Consider the following 23,371-nt stretch of genomic DNA (forward strand, 5'->3'; position numbering starts at 1 on the left):
AAAAACATTTTAGTATTTCTCTCTTTACTGCAGTCCACTTCCATATTCCATAGTGATGTCCTTGCTTTATTTAGCTGCTTTTGCTTTTTTGTAATTTATCACAAATATATTTGTTTCCCCTCTGATTTCTTTGATCGTACTTAACAATTGTTCTTTTGAACCTTTTGTCTGGAATTTTGTGTCACGTGCTTTGTTGCATTGGGACTTGCACAACTGTGGCTGGGCTGTTGGTTGGGTTTTTTTAAATCATCCTTCTTCCTTCAGTGCAAGTGTTTTCAGTGTTCAGGAAGGATGAGGTTGCACTAAGGTTAAGGGGTTACTTTGTTTTTTCTCTTAGACTGTGTTCAGGGTATCAGGCTCAGTCCCCGTTACCTCTCTTAAAGTAGGAATGGCACCCAACCAACTCTTAAAGCCACCCATCTCAGGGGACAAAAGTCACTGATTGTACAGTGCTTATCGTGAGCTGTTAGTTACTGTGAGTGTGAGTGAGAAGGGAAAAGCAAAGGAAGACCAGTGATTTGTCTGGGACTGATGGAGAAAAAGCAGAGAAAGGAAAATAAATGGAAGCAGGGATAGTAGGGGCAAAGGTGGCGGATGAGGCCGTTTGGGCTGAAAGAAGAATAAAAATGAGAGAAACAGAGAAATACAGTCAGATAATCTAAATAGTCACAGCTCTCCGGAGGCTGAGCCACAGAGACCCTGCTGGCTAAAGAAACCCATTTCCTTTGGGAAAGCCTTCTAATATAAAGTTTAAAGGGGGGAAACTAAAAAAGAGAAAAACTAAAAGAGAAAGAGAGAAAGGATGAGAACATAACAGGACACAGTCTATTTCCTAAATTGTCACTGGGTTTTAAATAAAGGAAGAATGAACCTAAAAGGAAAGAGCTGGGTAGAGCTATGGTATCTGGATTAACCTTGTCTGATGGCTGCTTCCAGTCTCAACTCTCTTGGTGTTGCAGGCCACGCTCGGATGCCTGTCCTACTCTGGATGCTCTTTAACCAGGTCAGGTCACAGATGCTACTCCCATCAACAAGTAATCCTTCATAGATTAAGTCACAGATTCTGGTTACAGCTCTTGGTACTTCTTCAGAGGCTGGCTGTGGGTGCCTTTCTCGACGCCAGGCTGTCCTTTGCAAGGCCGAGGTCAGCTGGTTCCGTCAGAGAACGTTCTTCTCAGATTGGCTCACACCTCTGGGTGGTCCTCCAGAATCCAGTTGCAAATGATGGCTCTACCCATGGTGATCCTTTCCGATGCTAGGCATGCCACTTGGAACTTGAGTCTGTATTCTCCTGCTGATGCTGTCTGACCAGGATTCCACTCGGCTGAATACCATGGGGTTCTGATGCAAAGTGTCTTCCCTATACACTAGAGGAATTCTACGACTTAGGTTTTGGAGTATAGTTTTGTGACACTTGTTTTGGGCTCACAAAGGGTTTGGGGCCTCCTATCTACTGGCTCATGGGGATCTTTTACAATGGCATGTCATGCTGCTCTAGTCAAGGTCCCAAAGATGAAGGTTTTCTCGGTGTCTTTCCTCCCCCAAAGGTATTTCATTTTATCTTTGCATGCCCCACCCCCTCTCTCTTTAAGATGTCTGTTAATGGCAGGACAACGACGATTTTCTCAGAGTCTCTGTCTTGAACGTGGCTCCAGATGTTCACTCTCATTGAGAGGAGGGGGCCTCTCAAGATTACACCAATTCCTTTGAATTTTGAATTGAGAGTAACTAACGCTTTGTATTTTACTTTCCAATCAGGCTAGAGGGTTTTGAGCTGTACTTTACGTGAAAACTCCCTCCACACCTCACGTGGGACTGCCTCATCTCTCTGATATATGAGTTACTTCAGACTGATTCCCCCTGAATTCTACAGATGAGCTTTCATCTTTCATAGTCTAATATTTAGTTTTCCACACTTTACATTTCTAAAACAGGTAATAGCTTAGACTTGACAGTGTCTTAGAATCTCTACCGTATGGTAGCCAGCCCACCCTCTATTCCCATGCCACGTTAGTGTCCCAAAGCTGCTTCTAGGGTGAAGTTCACCTTCTTTGTTGCTTCATGGACCCTATTCACTTCTCTTGACATTTCAGCTATTTCCCCAACCCTGAACCCTACTCTCTCTGCACCTCTGTCACCTGGGTGTGGCCTGGGTCGGGGACTCCATTTAGACTGTCCATTTTAGAGGCTAAACCCTGGGCATTTTGTAGGTCTTAGCTGAGAAGTTGAGGTGTTCTCAGAGAAACTTTCTCCAGGAACCATACCTAGACAAGGTAGGCAACACCTTCATGCCCTATGTCATCTCTTGTGGGGGTCTCTGCTCATACAATACTATCAGTTTCATTAGTATAGGGACCTAACTCATTAAGCGCCTGGTTCTTGGTGTGTGTGTGTGTATGTGTGTGTGTACATGAATGTGTGTGTATTCATGGTGAGGGATGAGTGTGTGTACTGTGTATTTTATGTGTGGTATGTGTGTGAGTGCATGGATGTGTGCACTCGTGCTCATAAATGTAAAGGTCAGAACAGGATGTGCAGTGTCTTTCTCTATCTCTACCATATTCTCTCGAGGCTGAGTCTCTCAATGAGCCATAAATGTATTGTTTCAGCTTGGCTACCTCCAGCCTCCAATGCTGGGATTTTTAGATACATATGGCTACTTCCATCCTCCAATGCTGGGGTTATAGATATATGTGGCCATGCCTGACTAGGCGATCTCCACCATCCCAATGCTGGGGTTATAGATTCAACTGAGTGTGCCCAACTTTTTGAGTGTTAGGGATTCAAATTCAGACCCTCATGCTTGCAGAGCAAGGCTTCCTATCCACTGAACCCTCTCTCCAACCTCTCACCTGGTTCTTAATGCAGACGTCATAGAAGGATGGATGAACATCACAACCTTGATGTTAAGACACTTGGAAAGGACATTCAGATGCTGAGAACCCCTCACACAACATATTAGGGGTCAGAGAAGAAAAGGGTACCTGGTAGATGGGGTGAGGACAGTGTCTGGCATGGAGAATGACGCCCCTTTCCTTCTAACTAGTGTTCCTTATGTAACACACATGCCCCCTTCACAAGTTTCATATTGCATCCATTCAGAATGCCCTATGTATGTTATTTTCAAATTGAGAAATTGGTCATCCATGTTACAAATCTTGCATGTGGAAGAGACTCTAGGAGTTTTTCTAAGGTGCAAATTTTACGTTTGACTCCAGGCATTCAAACACCTGCTTTGCCTTCAAGAATTGATTTAGTGTTTCCTCAGAGTGGGAGGTAGGCCAGCCGCCTTGGGAAATTTCCAGCTGCAATTCCAGCCATGGGAGACACAAGCTCTGCCTTGCATTGTTTGCTTTCCCCATTACTGTAACAAAAAAGCAACGTAAGGAAGAGGTTAGTTTGGTCCATAGCTGGTTTGCACTATGATTTAAATGTAAAACGTCCCCCATTTATTCATGAGCGGGAACATTTGATCCCCAAACAATAGCGCTTGTTTGGGAAGGGAATGGAACCTTGGGAAGATGGAGCCTTGCTGGAGGAAATAAATACATTATGAAGGGTGGGACTTGGGATGTTATAGCTTGGCTCTACTCCAGTTCTCTCTTTGCTTTTAGAATGCCAGTGCCGCTCCACAGAGCGCAAAGCAGCGGAGATTGTTCAACAGGCAGCTGTCTTCCATGTGTCATGTGAGGGACCTGGCTCTTCCATTTTGCATCTTGGCTATCCCATGGGCCCTTGGTCATGTTTGTTCTCCAGCTGATGAGCAGAATGAAGACTCTAGACGAGACAGTCACATCTGCTTCTTAAGTGACACCCAGAGTGTCTGCTTCTATTCCTCTAGCAAGAGATAGGCTCCTCTAGCCTGATGGGACGGTGGGAGATGTAGTCCCCGGAGGGGGTATCTCTTTGTGGTACTGCTTCCCAGGAACCACCACGCCCTCAGATGGGGAATACAAGCTAAAGAGAGGAGCAGGTGATGGTGAGAGAAGGCTGCTGCACAAGGGGCATTTTCTAGGGCAAAAAGACACCTTCACACCCCAGTCAGGAAAGTGTGTGGGCTGCAGCAGCCCAGGGTGGGCAAGAACATGACTTCTATTCTATGAGGTGTGTAGGATGTCCTCTGACTCCAGTCCTCTGGGTTGGCACCTCTGTTCCATGGAACAGACTTATTCTCTAGACCCCCGGGAGGAAATGGTGGCCACCTAAGGAGATACAGGTCATTAAGGAACAACAATCACAGAAGAATCAAGTTAATTCTGATTAGGAACTCCAGGGCCTGAAACACATTTTTTTTTTTCAGGCCAGAGCAACTCAGAAGTCAGAGGGTTCTCAACAGTAGCTTCATGAGTCCTCTCCAGGAGACAGCTGGGCCTGTGAGCAAGTGAAACCTGGGTCTGGTGGGGCACAGAAGGGTCTGGAATTCTTACAGTGTGGTTGTCATAGTTGATCCCTTGTCCTACCTGCTTAGAAGCTTGGATATGCTCTCTCACAGATCCTCCAGGAAAGGGGGACTCCTATGGAGCAGACGAAGATGGGTCTGGATTTGAACTGTGCAACTAAGTGGCATGAGAAAAACCTTGGAAACCCAGATTTGTGACTTAGATTCCAAACCATCCGTGGATTCCAGGAATGAAGCCAATGACTGACACTTTACTTTGCAGAATGTAGGGTTAATCTTGCTGAGGGCCATTCGGCTCCTTGGATGTGCCAAATGTCAGATTAGTCATTAAGCAAGATCTGTCTAAACTCAATGTCTTAGTTAGGGTTTGTATTACTGTGAAGACACCATGCCCATGACAACTCATTTTTTTCTTTTATTTTTTTTAAAAAAAGAAAACAAACTTTTTTCATTTTACATACCAATCCAGTTCCCACACCCTTCCCTCCTCTCATTCCCTCCACCTCCCTACTCCATCCCCCATCCATTCCTCAGAGAGGGTAAGGCATATTGCTTTGGGGAAGTTCCAAAGCCCTCCCTATTTTATCTAGGCTGAGCAAAGTATCCATCCAAAGAGAATGGGTTCCCCAAAAGTCAGTACAAGCAGTAGGGATAAACCCTGGTGCCAATACCAGTGGCCCCGCAGTCTGCCCAAGCCACACAACTCTCACCCACATTCAGAGGGTCTAGTTTGGACCTATGCTGGTTCCTTTCCTGTTTGGCTGGAGTTGGTGAGCTCCAATTAGCTCACGTAAACTGTTTTAGTGGGTGTCTCCATCATGGTCTTGACCTCTTTGCTCATATTCCCACTCCTCCCACTCATCAACAGGACTATGGGAGCTCAGCCAGTGCTCTTCTACAGGTCTCTGCCTCTGTTCCCGTCAGTTGCTGGATGAAGGTTTTATGATGACGTTTAAGTTATTCATCAATTTGACTACAGGGCAAGGCCCGTTCAGGCACCCTCTCCTCTATTTCTTAGGGTCTTAGCTGGGGTCATCCTTGTGGATTCCTGGGAATTTACCTAGTGCCAAGTTTCTTGCTAGCCACGACCATGACAACTCTTATAAAGGAAAACATTTCATTGGAATGGCTTACAGTTAGGAGGTTTTGTTCTAACTTTATCATCATGGCAGGACATTGTGGCATGTAGGAGACATGGTACTAAAGAAGTAGCTGAGAGTCCTGCATCTTTATCTGCAGACAACAGGAAATGAACTGCCTCACTGGCTATAGCTTGAGCATAGGAGACTTCAAAGCCCACCTCCACAGTGACACACTTCCTCCAAAAAGGCCACACCTCCTAATAGTGTCACTCCCATTGGAGGTCATTTTCTTTCAAACCACCACACTCAAGAAAGAAATGATGGAGGCATGAGTGAAATTACCAAGGGAGGGGACTTTTCCAGAAAACTGCCTTTTAAAGGGGAGTATTTAGTTAGTGTTATAGATAGCGCTTCGATAATTGTCGCAGAGAGAAAAGTTCAAATTTAGGTACACAGTGTGATTTTCAACAGAAAGAAATGAGGTTTTTTTGTCCCTTACACCCCTACACACATACACACACACACACCCCTACACACCCCTACACACACACACCCCTACACACCCCTACATCCATACCTACACACCCCTACATACACACACCCCTACACACACCCCTACACACCTCTACACACCCCTACATACATATCTACACATGCCTACATACATACACACACAGCCCTACACACATACCCCTACATACCCCTACATACACACCCCTACACACACATACACACACACACATACACAGAATGCCAAAAATAATACAATATGTAAAGCTGAAAATCTGAGTGGGAGAGAAACTTAATAATGATAGTTAAGTGGGCAAACATGTGTTCTAGCAAAGGTTAAGCAACGCTCTCATCATCTGAGTGAGTTTCTCAGGCAGACCCAGTCAGGGCTCCCCAGTTCATAAGGAATAAAGTGGGCGTTTCATAGGAACCAGGGAGCCAGAAACCTCAGGATGGGACAACAAAGTGCTGGAAAGGGAGAATTGGAAGTAGCAGACCAGAAACTGCTTCCATGAGGACAGCCAAAGAGATCATGAGCAGACGCAATGGTCAGGGAGTCTCGCACCACTCAGCCTGGGTTTCCAGAGCTGGAAGAGGGAATTCCAGGAAAGGCCTTTACCCAGCCTGCATCCTAGCTGTTCCCCAGTGAAGACAGTAGCCAGCCAGACTCCCAACAGGGACTTCCATCTTTCCCACAAGCCAGGATGCCTACCGGAAGTATCTACCAGGCTTGACTCTGTCCAGCCAATAGATAACATACCAGCAGTGAGCAAGAATATACAGGAAAGAGAGGGAACATCTGGGAAGCTAGGGAGACCCTTGGGGTGTGAGGGGCTGGGGCCTTCTCAAGTTATCATACTCCCAGAAATCCAGGTACAGAAGAGAAGCAAAGAATCTGACCAGCGGGATAGCCCTAACTCTAAGCCCTTCTTAGTGAGCTAGTGCGATGGGGTCCCCTTATGGGTCCAGGGCCTAACTCCACTGTTGCTATGGGCATCAGCCGCAGCTCTGAGAAAGAAAGGACAGACCTTTGCATATCTCCTGAACAGTTCCCACTTTGCCCTTCGGCTCAGAGTCTGAGGACTGAGCAGGCCTGAGCCCCAAAGCCCCTGGCATCATCCCACCAGGGAACAGTATCAGGATGGAAGTTCTGTGTCTGAAAACCAGGAAACCTCAGCAAGTCTCCTTTACAGTCCCCAGGCAGCCTCTAAGGCAGAGGTTCTCAACCTTCCTAACGCTGTGACCCTTTAATCCAATTCCTTGTGTTGTGGTGACCACACCAATGATAAAATTATTTTTTGTTACTTCATAACTATAATTGTGCTACTGTTAATGAGTCATAATGTAAATTTCTGCATTTTCTGCTGCTCCCAGGTGACCTCTGTGAAAGGGTCATTCAACCACCAGCAGGGGTTGCGACCCACAGGTTGAGAACCACAGGTCTAAGATCTCCTGATTCTTCCTTATGGGCTATAAAAATATGAATGGAGCTCCTTTGGCTCCCTGATTCCTGTGGGAAAAGGGTCCCTGCTGGGGGATCCTGCAACCAGAGTTGTCTGGGAGCAGCTGAAATGCCTTTTTTGGCCTCAGTGACACTGGGGCCCTAGAAACATGAGTGGATCAGGAAGCTGAGGGTATTTTTCCTAGTCAGGGGTCAGATGCAAACTCACTGGTATTGCTAACATCAGACGAGGGGTCACAGTGGCTGTAGCTGTCCCAGCAGTGAGATGGGACACAATTCCCCCGTGGGGGTGATCCTCGGTGTGCAGGCAGCCCCTTGTGATCCCCAAATGCCCTGTAAAGAAGAGAAATAGATTCCGTTTTCATGCCTTCCCTTCTCCCTTTCCTTACTGTGACCTGGGGGAAAGATCCTGAGTACTACAGACCCAGGCTGGAGTCTCTCCGTAGCCCTTTCTAGATCAGTGACCTTGAGACTAACGTTAACAGGTCATAGTCTCCGTGGCGTGTAGAAGGAGAGCTCCCAACACTTTCATTCTCTGCTCTTTGGGTCATATGCCAGGCTGCGTTTTCTGGTCTTCTTAATTAAGGCATTAGAACAGGTAACAGGTGGAGTCATCAGAGCAGTACATGGATTACTGCTGAGTGAAATCGTTTATTATTTGTTGGTTGTCCCCCTACACACACACACACACACACACACACACACACACACACACACACAATTCTTTTGAGCAAACAGTGGAACATAAAGATTTGCTTCAGGTGAACCCAGAGATTCCCTATCCCACAAACTCACACACACAGTCATAAACACCAGCTATGGGGTGGAACCTAAGCTGAGCCCTGCTGCCTCGTCATTGCTGGTCATGTCAGCGGATAGAAGAGAATCTGTATATTGGTGGAGAGAGAGTAGGGTAGGATGGTTCTATACTGTCCAAGGCCTCCTGCCTCAACCTCCCAAGTCCTGGGGTTATAGGTGTGCTCCACCAATGTCCAAAAGTCCTTGAGAACGATGGCCTTGCGAAGGTTGATGGCATGCCTCCACAAAACTTGAGTTTCACCAGGGCAAACAAACCCAGGAGTCACGAATACACCCTGCTTTTGTGATTAAATCATTCCCATCAGTCTTACAGTCGATGGGCCCCTGGCATTGGGATGTGGACCTGTACCCACTCAGTGTGTGTGCCAGAGGGAGCCCACTTCATCGCAGACATCCCAAGCCAGGGTCTGTGGCTTGGCTTCAGTTCTTTTCAGATTCATTGTAAACTGTGTGCCTGCAAGGAATGTGAGTGGAACATGGTCTATTGCTTTAGTGCATTCCAAAACCTCCAGATTTTTAAAAGCAAGTAGATGAGGAGTTAATGAATTCTGGGGAAGATGGATCCTGGTCAACAGTGCTTAAAAACAGAAAGATGGTCTTAGCCAATTGTTCCTGTGACAGCCTGTGGGAAAACAGTTCTAGTCACTTGATTAACATCACTGTTACTTTCCCTGGAGTGCCTGCTCCAAACCCTCCCTTGTTACTACCATGCTCCCTAGCCAACTGGTGTCTTCTTCCAAATGTCTTCAGGTGCCATTCCAATTTGGGAAGGTGGCCAGTGCCAGGATCTGGGGATAAACATGACAGCTCCAAGCCTCCAAAGGGCCATGCAAGGACAGCCCACGAATCTCCCCACTCCCTCTCTTCCATTTGGTTTGGTAGGTTTTTTTGTTGATTTTTGTCCATATCTTATTTTTATCTGGTGCCACATTCCTAAAGAGGATTTGAAATATCTGTTTTTGCCATGATGCAGGGTCAGGGAAGCTTTGTGTGAGGTGCAAATGTCATTTCACTAAAATGTTCAAGCAGGGCCCAAGATGCTCAAGAACCACTTAAAATTAAATTACCTCATTTACTTGAGTGAATCCAGAGACACGCTCTCAGCTACTTCAGCGATGACAGTCCTCGGCGAGTGGGTCTGTTTTCTGCTTTGGAAACAGTGCACCTCTCCAGAATCGATACTGCTGCTGAGTGGTTGGGATTCTTCCTTTGGGATTTAGCGGCCTTAGGGCCACCATTCTAATGTTACTTATTTATCAGGACTGAGATCTAGTCCATATTGCTAATCTGGGGCTCTTTACTACGGTGACTCTTTTTTTTCTTTCTAATTGTTAGAGTCTTACAGATGACTGGATAACACATTTGAAATTTAAAGTATTTTCTGGTTTGTTAAGGTTTTTGTGCGGCAGCGGAACCTCTGAGTGGGAGATGGTCGAATAGAGGGCTCACGGAAAGCTTCCAATTGATCCCTGGTAAGGATGCTTGTCTATGCCAGCTGGACCGAGCTAGAGAAGGGCATGTGTTTTTCCTCATTTGAAGCCTGCCTTCTCCAGCTCTTAAGGAGGTGGGTTGAGTTTGGTCTCCACCAGCCTTTTTCCCTGCAATGTTCTCCCTGGGTGTGTAGATGTTCGTGAGTTTAGTTCAAGGCTCCCATTGAGACCCTGCTTTGTAGCAAGTGCCACCTGTAGGGTGGCATGCAGGAGTGTCAGCAACTTTCCAGAGACTCGTCGTCGGCTCAAGGCCATCACAGCCACCTCCCTCTTAGAGAAGAGGAGCCCTAGGTGATCCTGGTCACTCTCCCCCTCCTTCTTTGTCTGACCAGCAGGCTCTCCCTTGAGGAATGAGAGAAGCAAACAGCATTGCACCTTCTTGATGCTGGGTTTTGGGCACAGGTGCGTCTGCCCCACAGCCATGATAGCACTGCCCATTGCCCTGGGTTTGGGAGCAGAGCCAGAGGAGACATAAGGAGAGTTTATTTGTAGGCAAGAGTCAAGAGCGGGGTTTACAGCAGTTCTCAACATGTGGGTCTAGACCCCTTTAGTGGTCAAACGACCCTTGCACATAGGTCACCTAAGATCATCAGAAAACACACACACACACACACACACACACACACACACACAATGATTCCAGTGATAAAGTACCAATGAAAATAATTTGTATGATTGATTGTATGGTTGCTTGGGGGGTCACCACAACATGAAGAACTGTATTAAAGGGTCACAGCATTAGGAAGGTTGAGAACCACTTAACAGAGCCTATGCCGGGGGCATAAATAACCTGTGAGCAGATGGAAGTCTTCAGTGATCTGGGGTAACCCTAGCGTGCGGGATATCCTAAAAAGGGCTAGCAGAAAAACCAACAGCATGAATGTTTCAAATACTTATCAGTTGTTCTGGTAAGACTATCGCATTTCTACCTGGATCATCGTAGTCCTTGAATTAGCTTGTATAGACCAACATTCAGTGGCGAGGTAAGGAGACAAATGCCCAGAGAAACCGTGAGAGATACTCAGAACCCTCTGGTGACTATAACAGAACCAGGACTAGACCTAAGTAAGGTCCAGTCATTTCTCACTTCTGTCCCTTGTTCCTTCAGCCATCATGACCCAGGCTACTTTGTCAGTTCGTTGTCCTGGGTCTGGTTGTGCCACTTCTTTATCTTGTCTTTGAACACAGCAAATGCAATGCTTTGAATGCAAACTATCTCTTTAGGGCATTTAGAACAATCTTGGCTTTGTTTTGTGCCACTATCACAGAATATCACAGACTGGGTAATTTATCAAAAGATACATTTGTTTCTGTAGTCCCAGAGATTGGGGAGTCCAGGATGACAGCACCAGCATCTGGTGGGAGCTTGCTTCCTTGCTGCCTCATCTGATGGCAGAAGGTTCGATATGGTGGAAAACAGAAGTAACAGCTCAGTCCCCTAATACCTAGCCTACCCCCATGACAGTTTCTGTAGCTGAATTTTAAAAAAGTAAAAATCTCTGCCTGTGTAGTCCCTGTCTAGAAGAGAGGAAACTTTTGCTTTTATTTTACACAGTCTTAGGGGGCAAACATCAATTCCGCAAGGTCTTATTGAATACGAACCCCACTTGAACGGAGTCTTTTCAATACTGGCTTCAGTGGAGCTCTGATCACATGCTAGAGAACACCGAGAACTTTACCTGACCTCATAAGCATTTAACTCTCACCAAACTTTCTAGGGTAGGCACTGCCACCATGGTTACTTTAGAGGCGAGAACTTCTGGCGGAAGTGGCTTTCCGTGGAGAACGTGGGTAAAGCGGCAGCGTGAGACTCAAATGTGGATCCGTGTGACTCCACCCTCCATATCCTTCATGTCCGCACACAAGCTTCTTGCGTCGACGGAGGTGGCTGCAGATGCACGTCTAGCAACCAGGTCTTCACAAGGGTAGAACATGGAGAAACAGGGATGGGGAGCCCCCAGATGGGGTGGGATGGCAGCAAGAAACACACATAATGGACTTGATGGGCGGAGAGTGACCAAGACGGGCCAGACGCAAATGGCATTCCTCAGCAGAAACAGTGTTGGCACCGGGATGGGTGACAGGCAGTGCGTGGGATTGTGTTGAGCCCCAGAGGGTAATTCTCACACCTGGACTGTGCCCACTAAATGCCAGTTGCCACCTCCATCCTTGCAGCGACTCAAGTGCTTGCACGCATTTCTAAACACGCTCTAGGACACCCTCGGCTCAGAACCAGAGGAGAAAAAGAGCCTTGCGAGTCCAGTTGAATTGTTCCTGGGATCAGATCAAGGGAGGCCTTGAAAACCAGACAGGCAAGTCTGGCCTTGAGCCCGGAAACAATGAGAAGCCACTGAAGGTTGATGAGCAAGGAAGAGTGTGTCGTGGGAAGGGCTAGGAAAGTGGGGGGGAGGGGAGCCAGACGCTATAGACAGCAGACTCTCAAGGTGGCTGAGAATCCCCATGAGTCACTTACTGTTTCTCTCCTGTGGTCAGTCTTGTGTTCACGGGAGAGCTAACCTGGTACCTCCACCAGTAGAAGGGGATGGAACTCTCTTACCAAGTTTTAAAGGAACCAGGGCCTCTGGTTGGGTCACAGTTTTAGTCCATTTTCCGTTACTGTAGAAAAGACACTTGAGTCTGGGTAGTGTAGGAAGAAAAGAGGTTCATTTAGTTCGTTTTGAATGCTGAAGGTCTAAACAGCAGAGTGTCAGCTCTGCCCAGGGTCTCTCTGGCTATGTCACCACGTGACAGAGAACCCACAATGGTGGGAACTCACGAGAGAGCAAGAGATCACCTGGCAAAAAGGAAGTCAGTTCTAGAGACCAAGAGCTAACTGAGGACCCATGGTAGCTACACTAACTCTTCCCAAAGAAAGATCTAAGACCTTCCCACTGGATCCCGACTCTGAATTGTCTAATAATCTGTTTATATCCCCATAGTGAGAAAAAAAACATACTCTCAATATATGATCCCAGCCATATGCCCACGGTAGCAGTGGGGCGTTGAGACCACCTATGCAAAAGATCTAATCCCCTGACATCACAAACAGGAAGATAGGGAGGGAAGCAGGGGAAAAGATGACTCAGGGACTTGCCAACAATTATTTTCTTTGTTCTTAAGTCCAGTTTATTTAAGCTGTCTCTGAGCCTCCATCTCTTTCTCCAAGAAGTCATTAAACTTTATCATGTAAACTTCATTGCAGGACTAACTTGCAAACAAGGAACATGCTGTACCAGCTATTGGTCCTTGAGCCAGACATCTCAAGGATCCTAGTTCCTTACTCATAGCTGTGAAGCCTTAGCCCTGGGGTTGTGACATATGTAGGCTGAGAAAAGTATAGACTTGTGGGGTGGAGAAGAAAGCTCTCCGAGTACCGCGTGTGAAATATTTGGGACCGTTCGTGTCCGGATGGGTCTCGGGTGGGAATAGCTCTACAGGAGACCACTGGGCATCACTCTTTGGATTGAAAAAAAAATTGCTGCAACTGCCTATGTCCCAGTTATCAGACAGCCTCAAGAATGATATGTTTCTTTGTTTATAGGGAAGAGAGCCAACCCTTGAGAAAATTCCCAGAACAATGACTGTAACTCATGACAAGACCCAGTGTGTGAAGCTTCTCTGGCTCCTTGGCTTCGATTGTTGATATAGGACTGTGTGGGATTTTCTTTCTCATCCTCTGAGGAAGCTGCATGTTTTTACCAAAATATTCACTTAAGAGAGAGAGGAAGCGAGGGAGGGAGGGAGAGAGAGAGAGACAGAGAGAGAGAGAGAGAGAGAGAGAGAGAGAGAGAGAGAGAGAGAGAGAGCTAGTTCACGACTCTTTGGGGAGAACTAGAAGGAATTCTAACCCTTCAGGCCTTCCCTCTCAGCCTGGATGCAGGCTATGCCTCCTCCCACCCAGACTGGGGCCTGATTCTGAAGTGCCTTATCACACTGGCAGTGGATTTACACTCCAGGGAGGGGTGGAGTGGATCTTGTTTAATACAATTCTAAAATTTCTTATGTCGTTCTAACACCCACAATGCTATGACGGCAGAACAAATTTTGTTATGAATTTATTAAGGAGCCCTGGCCTGAAACATGTTCTGAGCTTTGGCCAGTTCTGAAAAGGTTTGGCCATTGTCCCTTCAAGTATTGACATGGTGGTATTCTTCTCCACTCCGCTGACTTTCACTAAATGTATGCTGGACTTTTTAATCCAAACTCTACCCTACATAGGGATATACATATAACTCTTTATACTGGATGGTTTTTGTTGTTGTTTGTTTTTTATCTCTGCTTCATTTTGTCTGATTTCTATGGACCCCCCCTTTCCATCCCCAAAGTCTTTATTCAGTTTTCTTTTTCTTATCTTTTGTAAAACTTGTTGACTGAGTTACAAATTCTTGATTATGATTTTTTACTTCCCAGAAATTCCATATGGAGCTATCAAATTTCCTATGCCACATTAAGAGTTTGATGTTCTCAGAAGAGTTTTATTCCATATGGAACTATCACATTTTCTATGTCACTTTAAGAGTTTAACGTTCTCAGAAGATCTTCTGTGCTGTTCCATGTTTTGGGTGGGCATGTGGCCCAGTGACACAGCTCTTGTCCTGCACAGCGTTACAGCAGTTTCTGTTACGTTCCTGATCCGGGTGGGAGGTGACTCCTCCTGACTCACTAAGACTCTGAGGGCATGGATCCTCAGGCTTGTGTTAGTCACCTTGTCATCACTATCAGGGGAAAAAAGCACCTGGAGCAAACAGCTGGAGGGAGGGAGGCTTGGTTGTAGCTCATAGTTTCAGAGATTATAGCCTAGCTGGTTGGCTCCATTTTTCTGGAACTTGCTCACTCCATAGCAGCCAAGAGAGAGAAGAGGAAGAGAGAAAATGATTGATACAGCCAATATTGTCCAACAATCCATCAAAGGATTAATCCATAGAGTAGATCAGAGTCCCTGTGATTTACTCACCTCTCAAGGGTTGGCTCCTGATGGCCGGGTCTTCACAGCACGAACCTTACCGGGGAGAGTTGTATCTAAACTATAGCAAGGCTCAGGAAGCGATGTAGGGCAGCTACTCATTGCACACCTCACCCTTGCCCACCCTTCTCTCCCTATTGGAGACCCAAATGCAAATCTGTTGCATGATCTAGTGGCCTTAAAGCCACATCAGTATGGATCTGGTCTCTCAGATGGGGTGGGTAGGACCACTCTTTCTCCTCCAGTTTTGACCTACTAGATCCTTGACTTAAGTTATTGTTGGTGGACCTTTTTTTCTATCCAAAGACAAATCTCGTAAAGCAGAAATTCTACCAGCTTTCTAGGGTGCTTTCAAAAATGCTTCTGTCTCATCTTTCATAGATAACTACCAGTAAACCAAGAGTTGCCCCAAACCATGTAGCTGCTGAATTCCCAGAGATGGAGGCTATATCTTAACTTTCCCTGCTGGTGACCTGGAATCCTCTCCCACATCATCTTGGGTAGGCACAGTTTCTCAGCTTTGCTCTCTGGGGTTAATCATTTGGGTTTCTTTTTTTATTTTTCCAACAAGTAAGGAGAATGGCCTTTTCTTTCTCGCCATCTCTCTTTCATCTACTGCAAGAGATAAATCAGGAAAGAGAGAGACTATGAGGGACAGGAACCAAGTGAGCAAGAAAACACAACCCAGGGGCCTAGGGATGTTTCCAGCAATCCCAATGAACAGAAAGCACCTTGTTGCTTCTCAGAACAGTTGTTCCCCTTAGGAACAAGAAAGACACAGCCACAGGAAAAGGACCTCCAAAAAAAAAACAAACAAAAATTGATAGTTGATACGTATGCTTAAAAGCTTTGAGCATGCTCTATTCTCAGAGATCCTGATGAATAACAAACAAAACAATAACATTACCCATACCCAGAATGAGGCAAACAAAAAGATTACAGCTATTCTCAATTCCAGCAACAAGAAAAGCTGAACAGCAAATGAAAGACAGTTAGTCATCAAGTAGAAGATTTGGCTGCAGATACTGGTTACACAGGCATGACTAAGTGATTATAAAAATTGTTTTAACATGATAAAACCATGTTAAGGGAAATAGAATATGCACATGGGTGAGGGATAGCATAAGAGAGCTAAATTCTTATTGTGGGAGGTCAGCATGCAATGTTTAAACCTAAAAAGATAAATAAATACAAAGAACCAGTCTAAGCACATAGCACGGGCACATGGTGTTTGAGGGATGAGGGTGTGTGTTACTCAGTGCTTAGGGGCACTTGAGGCACAACCCTGAGGATTTGAGATACAGCAAACTGGGTGTGCTCTGCCTGCCTGTAAGCCCAGTGCTGTTTTGGGTGGAGACAGGAGGATGGCTAGGGCTTCCTTGCCACCAGCCCCACTGAAACGCGTGAGCTCTCAGTTCAGAGACAGATCCTGCTTCAAAGGAATAAGTCTGAGAGTCATAGAGGAGAACACCTGTCATCCTTTGACCTCTGCATGCACACATAGGAGCAGGTACACACACCCTCACACGTGTACATACATGACACACGTAGACCACAGACTCTTGGTATACGATTGCCATGTTTGATTGCATATCTTGAAAGCTCCCCAAACTGAATATTAATTAGTACCGATCAAGAAATTTTAGCAAACTTTTTAGGCACAAGGTGAGTAAACAGAAATGAAGCATTTTTCTTTATATTAACAAAAGTTAGAAATGAAAACAGAAAAGCGCTACTCATGTCAATGAAGATAATTTGACAACATTCATGTGCATAAACCCAGCAAAAATATTATAATGCCCATTAGAGAAATTTAAATGACTTTATTAAAAGATATAAAATGATGTTGAAAAGACATATAAAAACAAATCTGTGGGCTGGAGAGATGGTTCAGTCTTTCAGAACACTGGCTCTTCTTGCAGAGGACCCCAGTAAGAGTCCCAGAACCCACTAACAGCTCACAATAGGCGGTGACTCCAGTTCCAGGGGACCTGACACCCTCCCCTTTTCTGGCCTCGGAGAGTATCAGGCACGTTCATGGTACACAGATACATATACAGACAAAAAAAAAAAAAAACCCTAAAATTAAAAAAAAAAAAAAAAAACAATAAAGAAAAAAAAAAAAAAAAACCCTAACCAAGAAATACAAATAAATATTTAAAAATTATATAAAAACAAAAGTGAAATGGCATTCTAAATGGAATCCCTGTGTCCTACGTTGAACCAAATAGCTCTTATTGGTAACATAAAATAATAAAGTTTGAGAATAAGCAAGGACACTTTGGGAAATGCTGACATCGGGGGAGTGGTTTGCCCCAGCCAATATTGCAGACTCCTTTAAGACAGCTTTAACAAAATAGTAAGACAAACGCACAGAAAAATGGCACCACCATAAACACCTTCAAGGTCAGGCACCAGAGCGAAGTCAGATGCACAAATGCTTCCTTCCTCATCTTTGGCTGGTCTCACCTGTCATGGGCATGCATTACTTCATAACTTTAAAAAATAAAAATAATTGACAATCTAATGAAATATTTTATTTGTATGCATTTAAACATCCTCTTAGGGAAAAAAAGGGATTTTTTTTCCCAATGATTTTCCCTTTCTTGTATATGATTTTCTTCTGTTTCAAATGGGAAGGTTATCCAATAACCAGGTCCCTCTTCAGGACCCTGTGCTTGCTCCCTCCCCAGAGGACATTCAGAATGAACCCTCCCTCTAATTGTAGAGCTTGCTCTTCATGTTTCAGATGACTGGATCTTTTTTTTTTAAACCTCACACTACAAGGCAAAAGAAAGTAACTGCATGTGTTTTTAAGAGTTTGCCTTCAAGAAAATGTTTCAAATGGAGTCCTCTGCGCCTTAAAACCAGTGACAACACAATACCAATGGTTTCCAGGTTCTTCCTTGTAGCTCTCATCTCCCAGTGCGCTCATGACCTTGTGTCTCCTGCAAGAATGATAGTTCTGATTTTTGTTCTGTGTTGCATACTTTCATTTCCTGCACCTGCAGGAATGAGTTGTAATGGGTGCATTGTTTGGAGGTACTCTCTCTTTTCTTCCTTTCTTTTCTTTTTTCTTTTTTTTTCCTTTCTTTTCTTTTTTTCTCTTTTCTTTTCTTTTCCTTTCCTTTCCTTTTCTTTCTTTTTTTTAGCCTCAGGTCTGTTTCCAGCAGAGAGCTGCACACTTTGCCGTAGACACACTTCATCAGTTATGTTGCCAGTTCCATCTTAACAAACACATTTCCCCGGTTGATCTATGACTAGCAATGACAAAAAAAACGTTTCCGAACACAAAACCTTGAGCATGCAAGGGGAATTGGACACGCTGTATTTCCGAATAGTGAGATCGCTGAGTCAGAGGTTGGCTTGGAAGTCTCCAGTTTCTAGTACCTCACCCCGATCCCCACCACCACCCCCACACACACAGCGTCATTGGCTTAGGAAGGGTCTCTTTTCCTGCAGTCTAGCACACATGGGATATTCTCAGCAGGTTTTAGGGTTTCCCAATCTAACAGATTTTAAAATGTCATCTCAGTAATTCAAGTAATATCAATCAGTATTTCTTCGGTGAATTGTTTGAACATACCTTTAACTTAGTAATTCTAAGTTGTCTTTCATTAGTTTTTATAACTTCATTCTTATTTATGACTTGAACTTGCCCTTTCTACTCATTACTGGTATTTTCTCCCTAAGTATCTCAAATCATAAAATTTTGCAACTGATATAGAATCTGTGTTGTTTTATAGCTAATTAATTGGGGATCTTTTCTAGAAAGATATATCAACTGTGAAGATATGCTCCCACCTAGATTATAGTTCTTTTATAATTTATTTTTCTTTGTGCGATTATTTCATTTGCATTTTATTTTCTGCATATAGGGGTGCATTAGAGATCTAATATTTTTAAAAATACTTGTTAATAGTTCTACTGACATTTATTGACCATCTGAGTCTATGTCTGAACTAATTCTCTACCATATGCTAGATTCATACTCATGAGTCTGTCTCAAGACTGGCTGTTCTTTTCTCCCCATGTGTTTGTTTTGGGGTCAATGCCACAATGTTTTGATAATTATATCTTTATAGAATGTTCGATACTGAGTCAACAATCTCGCATTTTCAAACATTTATGATACATGTTAGAAACATTTTTAAAAGAGTCCATTTCAAACCCTGTGGGAATCCTTAAAGACATAGCTGGAATCTCCATTGATCTGTGCATCACTTAAGGAAGAAGAACCCTCTTTATAATGTTGGACATTACAGTTCAGGAACCTGGAGGCTTTCATAATTTTAGAACAACTCCTATGGGGCCTGGAGAGATGGCTCAGTGGTTAGGAGCACTTGCTGCTCTTGCAGAAGCCCCCACTATGTGTTCCTAGTGGCTCAGACTGTCTGTAACTGCAGTTCCAGAGGGTCCCACATCCTCTTCTGACTTAGCCCGGCACTGCATCCACAGTGTAAATACATGCATTGCAGCAAAACACACACTGCAAGTGAAAACAAACAAATCTCTTTTTATAAAACAGACTCCAAGACATTTTATTTTTCATCAAGGTTTAAAATTGTTGTTCCTATGTGAATTGTTACATGTATTACTTGGTTGTCCTTTGAATGGTATTTCTCCCTATTATTACAGTTCCAAAGACTTTTTTAATTTTTACTTATGCGTGTGTGTGTGTGTATGCCTGTATGAGTTTATGTGCAACATATTCAGTTCTCTCAGACAAAGAGAGCATTGGGTTCCTGGATCAGGAGTATTGGAAACTGATGTCTGATCCTAGGCAAGAGCATTAAGCGCTCTTAACCACTGAGCTGTCTCTCCAGCCTCCGTTGCCATTCTAAATCGGAATTGCAAATGTAAAGGAAGCCCGTGTCTGTTTGCCTGGAGAAGGAAGTTGCGGAAATGATGCACTAAGAACTGTTTCATCATACTTTTATGTAACCGCTTAGACCTTGTCCACATCACCATGCTTTTACAAAATAAAGTGAGTCATTTAAAATTCTCAAGTTTGCTTTATTGTTTCATTGTTCACAGACTAATTCAGTGACTCATAACTAGGCCTTGAATGAATATGCCTACCTGGGAAGGATATCAGCATACCTTAGGGACTTTATGATGTAATGAGAGGCGGGTCACACATACAGAGAGCTTGTACACTCTCTGGTACATTACTTTATAAAGTAAGCAAGGATATAAGGAACTCTTATCTATCCCCAACTCAGTTTAATAAGTTGAGCATTATAAATCTTTGGCAACCCTTTAGAGGATTTTTTTCTCATCTTATTTCTTTCTTTTGCAGGATGAGCTACACGTAGATCTGTTTTTAACTTTTATAACTAGTTGGCTATGTACAAACTATGGGAGCACATGGTCACATAGCTTACATCTCCATTTCTGTCACATGCCCTCTCGGTGTGAATTTTTGCCATCATGAGCCACTGTTAGCCTGGGAATGCGTGGAGGACCCCGTTGTTGCCAGGCTTGGAAATCACTGACCCTCATTTCTAATGCTTTTCAAATATATCTGATATTGCAAAGAACTGCAGTCCATGATATGTGTGTGTGTGTGTGTGTGTGTGTGTGTGTGTGTGTATGGAAGACCATTTTCCTTTCCTTTTTTAAATTTTTATTCTTCTTACATATATTACATCCCAATTGAAATTTCCTCTCTCTCCCTTCCTCTGCATCCCTCCCCCTACCTCCTTTCTCCCCCAGGCTCACGCCTCTCTCCTTAGAAAAGAGCAGGCCTCCCAGGATATTAACCAAATAAGGCACAACAAATTATCCAGTACATCAAAGCTGGATGAGGCAGCCTAGGAGGAGAAAAAAAAGAGTTGTTTTTTTGGTTTTTTGTTTGTTTGTTTTATCCATGCATCTACTGATTGGTACCCTAGCCGACCCCATATCTTAGCTGTTGTGAATAGAGTAATGGTAAATTTAGAGATAGCTAGCAGCTCACTTTTGTGTTTGGAAGCTTCACAGTAGATGTCCATCTGAAGATGCTTGGATAGACTGTGCAGTTAAGAGCCAATGAGTAGCAAATGAAGATAAGCAAAAGATCTCCCAAGCTGTAAAGTAACATAAAAGTGTTACATATTCTTGTTCTTGATTTAGATTAGTTTTAAAATCACGGACTGTCTGTTACTGTCATCGAAGCCTACGGCCAGTCTACAGCAGTAAGCCAATCTTGTAATGTACAAGTTTATTTTTGCTCACTCAAGGTCTAATGAGAGTTGGCTGTAGTTCTTTGCTTCCTGGTACTTCATGGATCCAAGTTCAATTGGTTCAATAACAACCAACTCATTTGGTTGTTATTCATTATAATGGGGAAAGAGGGATGGAGGAGGTTCACTGCCTCTCATTGCTTGTTGTGGAAATGAAATACATCCCTGACACACTCCCCTGGTGAGAATTGGTCATGTGACCTGGTAAACAGCAAAGGAGGCTGGGAAACTCAATGATGTCAAGAGGTATGTCTCTTAGATTTTCACTATTCTGACAAAATATCCAATTGAAATCTACTTGAAGAAAGAAAGATAGACTTGGAGCCATGGTTTCAGGGAATTCGGTCCATGGTTGACTGGCTCTATTGCTTTTAGGTCTGGGGCAAAACATAAACATCATGGTGAAAGTGGATAACCAAGCAGAGCCGCTTCTCCTCATGGTGGCCAAGAAGGCTCCAGGGTAAAGACAAACTTCAAAGGAGTTCCTCCAGTGACCGGCCTTTTCCAATCAGGTTCTAACCTCTCAGAATCCCGTTCAGCCGAGAACGCATCAATGGATTAACTGATCAATACTCAACCGTTCTCAACAGTGCCACTACCTGAAGGTCAAGCCTTCAGCCTCTGAGCTTTTTGGAGAGACACCTTGTATTCAAGCCTGAAGGAGAGGGTGGGTAGGTGAGCACTGTTTCCACCACTGCTGTGCGGGCTTCCTGACTGATGTGTGTGGTCTGATGCCTTCCCTGAGAAGTTTCAGCCACAGAGGAGCAGGCTTGCAGCTGTTAAGGATGTGTGGGGAAAAAAGCATTGAACCCAAGCAAGCCTCTGGGTCCATGATGGATTTCCTGGGTGTCTTCCTCACACCCTTTGTTCTTTCTAACTCTGGTTTCCGTGTGTAAACAGTCAACTCACAGGATCCTTTGGCTTAGTCATCACTGCTGGTTCCTCATGGGGCAATGGTTGCTGAGGATGTCTTGTAAGGTCTTGGGTGTAGTGGAAAGTCGGGCTAAGAGAGGCCACTTTGAGCTGGGGAGAGCAAAGACCAGTGTCAGGGCACTATCAGTTGTCAGGGAGTGGAACCCACCTGATTTGACTTCTCTCTTGGGATTTGTTGACTGTATCAGAAAACTGTTGGTCCTTTCAGAAGAGGCCCCAGAGTTGCCAGTCAGGCTTGTTGCTCTCAGCTCCATCAGAGCACCGTCAATTCCCATCTGGAAAATGTTAGAGTGTCTGAGCATAGCTCTCTAGCTCTAGTCTCCCGTCCATCTCAACAGTAGCCAGAGGGAAAGCAGATGAGCCTACAGACAGTGAAATAAGGTAGACAGATGCCCCAGGCTCCCATAAAGAAAAAGCTCTTCTTAATTGTAATCTTCATGTGCTGGCTAGTTTTATATCAACTTGATACAAGCTAGAGTCATCTGAAAGGAGGGAACCTCAACTGAGAAATTGCCTTCATGAGATATGGTTGCAAGGCATTTTCTTAATTAGTGACTGATGGGGGTAAGGCCCAGCCCACTGTGGGTGGTGTCATCCCTGGGCTGGTGGTCCCGGCTTCTATAAGAGAGCAGACTGAACAAGTCAGTAAGAAGCACCCCTCCATGCCTCTGCATCAACTCTACCCTGAGACTTTCTACCCCCAAGCACATCTGCAGAAGGTGTTGAGAACTACTCTGCCTGTTCATCATCGCTTCTTGACCCTGCTTGAACTGTGAGCTGTCTTGGAATAAAAGCTTCAGGAAAGTACAGTCAAGGACTCTTGGACAATGTTACCTAGAGTCCCCTGGTCCTGTCACATCTTGAATTCAGCATCAGTTCCTCCCTACTGATCACTGGTAGGCCATAATAAATCGTTAATCTTGAAAATGCCCACAGGCTTGCCCTATTTTCCCCAGGCATTTTCTCCATTAAGGTTCCTTCCTCTTAGGTTACCCTAGCTTATTTCAAGCTAACACAAAAGCTAGCAAGCACACCCCTCTTCCTCACCTCTAGCAAGGCTGGTTTGCCACTCGCCTGCCCCACAGTTATGACCTGAGCAGCCTTTTTCTCCCCTACTTCCACCTCCTCTCTGATCTCTAATTCCCCACTTTACACTATTTTTTTTCGCAGCATATAAAACTTTCTATAGACTATGGAACTTGCCTCTTAGATATTCTTACTGTTTAATGACTCTGTTACCTTGTTAGAATATGTATTCTCTGAAAACGGGGTGTTTGCTTATTCTGTTCTTGCATGCATCTTAGAAATCTAGAATCAGGTCAACTCCCTTGAGTGCCATATGTCCCTTTAAAAGGGAAGGTCAACTGAAGAGCTTTTTATAAGACTGACAAGGACTTTGGACTTCCAGGAAGTCACATCAAAACAGCTGGAGCCACAAGAAATACCCTAGAAATTGGTAACTGGTGGGGTCACTGTCCTCCTGTGT

This window comes from Microtus ochrogaster, chromosome 22, assembly GCF_000317375.1.
Source record: "Microtus ochrogaster isolate Prairie Vole_2 chromosome 22, MicOch1.0, whole genome shotgun sequence".
NCBI lineage: Eukaryota > Metazoa > Chordata > Mammalia > Rodentia > Cricetidae > Microtus > Microtus ochrogaster.